This window comes from Olea europaea, unplaced genomic scaffold (genome assembly GCF_002742605.1).
Source record: "Olea europaea var. sylvestris unplaced genomic scaffold, O_europaea_v1 scaffold973, whole genome shotgun sequence".
Taxonomy (NCBI): domain Eukaryota; kingdom Viridiplantae; phylum Streptophyta; class Magnoliopsida; order Lamiales; family Oleaceae; genus Olea; species Olea europaea.
Window position 1 is genome coordinate 79,849 of NW_019268234.1, and position 5,264 is coordinate 85,112.

At 35.3% G+C, this 5,264-nt stretch overlaps 1 pseudogene; it reads left to right on the forward strand.

Moving 5' to 3' along the window:
• Positions 1-2,483: 2,483 nt before the first annotated feature.
• Positions 2,484-4,316, forward strand: LOC111392763 (annotated as a pseudogene).
• The last annotated feature ends 948 nt before the right edge of the window (positions 4,317-5,264 follow it).

Below are 5,264 nucleotides of genomic sequence, written 5' to 3' on the forward strand. Positions count from 1 at the left end.
TGGACATCCTTCAGGTCCTGTGATGTCTCAAGTACTTAAATTTTGTAATGAAAAACTTGATGTCAATGAAGTTAAATCATTTTTGTGATGCCTGCCAACTTGGCAAAACACATTCCCTGCCTTTTAAACTATCTACCTCACACGCATCAGCCTCTCTTGACTTGATTCACACGGGTGTTTGGGGTCCAGCACCTTTACAGTCAACCTCTAGTTTAAGTATTATATTATATTCATAGATGACTACAGTAGGTATACATGGATATACCTTATGAGAAACAAATCAGAAGCTTTGAACTCATTTATTCAATTCAAAAATCTTATTGAGAACAAGTTTAATAGAAAAATTAAAGCACTTCAATCAGATTGGAGAGGTGAGTTCAGGGCATTTACTGAATTAACTCGACAATCGGGGATTGATATGCGACTTTCCTGTCCTCACACCTCAGCCCAAAATGGTAGAGCTGAAAGAAAACATCGACACATTACAGAAATTGGCCTAACTCTTCATTGACACAGTTCGCATTAAAGGACATGGGTGAACTGCACCAGTTTTTAGGAATTGAAGTAAGGAGGTATGAATCAGGAATGTGTCTCACTCAAGTTAAGTACAAAAAAGACTTGTTGAAAAAGTTTAATTTTGAGCACCTTAAACCTTGTGCAACGCCCATGACAGTTGGCAAGTGCATCTCCAAGAATGAAGGTGAAAAATGGCAGACCCTTTCTTATACAGAAGTGTAATAGGTGGACTTCAGTACCTGGGACATACGCGACCTGATATAAGTTTTGCAGTAAATAAATTGAGTCAATTTCTACAAACTCCTTCAGACACTCATGGGAAGGCAGTAAAGAGGATTTTTAGGTATCTAAAGGTTACAATTGAACAAGGTCTATGGATCCAAAAGAGTGACATAATGGACATCACATGGTTTGCTGATGCGGATTGGGCGTCATGTCCTGATGACAGAAGTTCAACATCCGACTACTGTGTCTATTTAGGAGATACCTTAGTGGCCTGGTCTTCAAAGAAACAACTGGTGGTGGCGAGGTCAAGTGCTGAAATCAGAGTACAGAGCACTAGCACAATCCTCTGCTGAAATAACTTGGGTTGAGTCGTTGCTTAAAGAAATCAAGCTACAACCTGCTTCACCTCATACCTATGGTGTGATAATCTTAGTGCCAGTGCATTAGCCTCTAATCCAGTTTATCATGCTCGAACTAAACACATCGACTTAGATATACATTTGTTAGAGATAAAATTCTTGAAGGGAAGTTGAAGATAAAATACATTCCATCATCAGACCAAACTGCAGATCTGTTAACCAAACCACTTGCTCAGTCCAAATTCTTGTTTCTCAAAGACAAGTTCGGAGTTAATGAATAAACTCCAGCTTGATGAAAGATGTTAAAATGTTTACTAATAGCTGGTGACATACTCCAGTATGGGCGTGTGTACTGGAATGGTCCTTTTACTTGTTTACCACTCTAGCACTTATGGAACCATAATTTACTGGTGTAACTGTACTTGTTCATCACATTTCTGTTTTTTATTTAATTTCAACTCTAAATGACGGTTTGTGATTTGACGCATTAATGTGATAGTTTTTTTTTTGCTTCATATATCAAATCACTAAATGTATGTGTATACTATGTACGGCGACCATGATAATGAGTGACTGCAAATAACATTACTCTTACCTATATTTACCTATATACGTGTTCTCTTCACCTCTCAAATTACTCCAATTATCTCTTGAGTTAAGGTATTATCGATGCTTATGTGAACTTTTCTTTCTCTTTCTCCCCCCCCCCCCCCCCCCCCCCTTTTTTTGGTGAAAAGTTTTTGTTTTTTTTGTTTTTCCCCTGATGTGTCAGGAAATCGTCTAAACTCTTGGTCTATTTTGCGAGTTGAGATCGGCCTAAAGGTCTTCATTTTCTGATTTACTGGTAAGGTTTTTTAATATTTTTCTCTCTTTTTTGGATTGATTTTGATTGTTCATACGCATAATAGATTAGTAAAGCTTCAAATTTCTCAGTATGTATATGGACTTAATTATAATATCGAGTTTTTCCTACTCTGAACAAGAGCTAATACTACTCGTTAACAATTATGAGACTGTATGATTTGGTTTTTAGGAATTCTTCAAATTTTATCTTCAATAGAAGCATTAAATAGTGATATATTTGGAGCATCTTGACTGTTAATTTGTTTGGCTTTGATTAAAAGTTTCTTTTACTTGAAGATAAGTAGGTTCTGTTAATATAAAAAGTAACTTCGAAAAATTAAGAAAGTTAAAAGTAAGTTTAGTGTACTTTTAAGCACAACCAAACGTGTTTGTCTGGCTTCTGTGCAAGTCAAATGAAATGGAAAAAATTCTTCTGTATTTTACTTTGTAACACAGTATTTAACGGATTGTATTTGTCATCAATTCAGTTCATTAATGAGAATGATCTTACTTATACAGTCTCCATTTACATTGTTTTGCAGCAAATTAATCTGATACTAGCTATTAGTCCCATTAACAAGGAATTTCTGACAGGTTTAGAAGTTTGTTATCCACTTTATAAAGTTGAAACGAGATTGTGATTCATTATCAAATCAGTTAGGTATTCCTGCTGCTACATGATGCATAATTCATTATTCGAAACACCTTTTGGGTGGATAAATGCTTGCTTACACATTACTACTAATTTGATTATTAGCTGGTTAAACAACTATGGTGGGTTGAATACTACGAGTAGCGCCCCTTCCTGAACCTTAATGTCTCTGTTATGCAATGTACTCGCTTTATTCTTAGATATCTTTTCACATATACTTCTTGTTCTGTATTCTGGCGAATGACAGGATTTTTACATTAATGGAGTCTTCCAAAGAGACTGGCTGCCAAGCTCCAGAAGGTCCCATTCTTTGCATAAACAACTGTGGCTTCTTTGGAACTGCAGCTACCATGAATATGTGCTCCAAGTGCCACAAGGAGACGATCTTGAAACAGCAACACACCAAACTCCTTCCACCGTTGAGAACTTTGTTAATAGCGGTTCAAGCACTAAAGGGTAAGAGCCTGTTGTGACTGAGACTGATGCAATTGACGTGCAAGATAGAACAGTGGAGTTGAAGGCCCCATCTAATTAGCACGTCTTCTGATTTATTTTCAGTTCAGAGTTCAGAGGTAAGGACGAAAGGCGGCACTAAAAGGTCCAGAACTTGCCACAAATGCATGGGTTTAACGGGTTTTAGTTGTGTGACAATCTCTTCCATTCAGTTCATCGTTACTCTGACAAACACGATTGACGGTTTGATTATTGGATGGCAGCTCATGTTATATATTTATGGTATAAATATAAAATATGAAAGAAATAATTAAATTAAATAAAGTTTCAAATTGGTGAGAAATGTGGCATCTGTGTGGGACGTCAGGGGTTCGAATCACTCCCCACGCAGATATTAAAATGTCTTGATTGAGGCCTTGGGTTTTTTCCTTGACTAAAATAAATGATTTTTTTATTATTATTTAATGGGTAAAACTAGTCAATATTTTCTGACTGTTTGTTTTAGTAACAATCCACTAACAGTCATTAAAATACTCACTACTCAGTCATTAAAATTCTGAATTAATCTCTGATCATGGTGGAGATTGTTACTTCTATCCTACCTATATAAATCCATATCTCGTTTTGGGAAAAATACACACAAAAAGAAAATAGAAAAATTCTCTTGTATCAATCATTTATTTTCATATTCTGATTTTCTTATACTCGGGTTTTTACATATATTTTGGAGTACAATTGAGAGTTCTGAAAAAATCATTCGTGATTACTGCACAAGTGGTTTACGATCGTTGGATCATGGGAGTGATTGTCCACGGAGATCGCAGCAATTATCGACGGGCAATTTCACTTTAGGACATCGTGCTGTCACGAGACTCGATCGAACGATAAGTCTTATATATTTCTTCATTTTATTATTCTGAATATTATTGCAACTAGTTATTATTCCAACAGCTCAGGTTGTTATAGCCAAAGAAAACCCTACTGTTAAAGCAGAAAAGCTCGATAAGATCTAACAGGCAGAATAAAAGTTATGAACCCAAATCTGATGCTCTCTTTACGTATCTGTACATCTCTGTATAATTTGGCGACGTGTGCTGTTGAATGGCGTAAGGCAAGAAGATGGGGCATCGTCGTGATCTTCGAACTTTGGGTTACTTTTCGATTGGCCAGAGTTAAGTTGGTTTTCTTGTGTGTATATGTTGTAGAATTTGCATTTCGTTATTGTGCACTCTCCATTATTGTTGCTGTCACATTTTATTCTGCATTGATGTACTTAAAAATAGGAAAATTATAATTGGGATTAAGCTCCTTTGCCCAAAAAATTATGACATAGGAGTTGACAGAATTCTATGTGGCGAAAAATGATTTGATGAAAACAATAACGATGTTTTAAACAATTCAATGATAGAGTGCAACACGGCATTATGTCAATGATTCTGACACTGTAGCATGATTGAATTATTTATGCACAAGTAGCATCATTCTTGTTTCAACGGAAGGACGGATTAGAAAGGAATATTAAAGAACAAGAATATAATTTGGGACATTTTTATGTTCTGGGGGGCCGAACTTCTCAACCCAGTAGTCATCTAAATAACCCAACCCAACCCAAGCCACTCTCGTATCCCATGCTCTTGAAAATGGCAAATTAATTCACGATTATAAACTCTAGACCTAAAAGCATTATGTAATTATATACATTGTCGCAAAACATCATAGAAATCATACAAGAAGATTAACAAAACCAATAATCAAACATAACAACGGTAATATGGAATTCAATACACGCAAAAAAATGAATTAGAAATTTACCTTAGATATACGCGATAATGATTTTTTGTTGACTATGAGTTTGTCATCTTCAACTAAACGTTTTTTCTTGGGCTCGTCTCATTTTATTATTATTATTTTTTTGGTGGGGGGGGGGGGGGGGGGAATCTTGAATTTTGTTCAAACTTTTTATGAACGAAGATCGTGGGATTTTCGAAAAGTATGGGATTGCTTATCATTTAAAAAAAAAAAAAAAAAACTGATTTTGACTATTTTTGAGTGACAATTTTTTTAGATACTAGAAAATTCAGTGCTTATTAGTTTTTGGGACATTCGTTTCACTATAATTTAGGTTGTATTTCTCAATCTATCAAATCGATAATTTTTTGCCCTTCTTCCATTTTTTTAATATAATATTAACCTCTTAATAATCATTTTAAATCTAC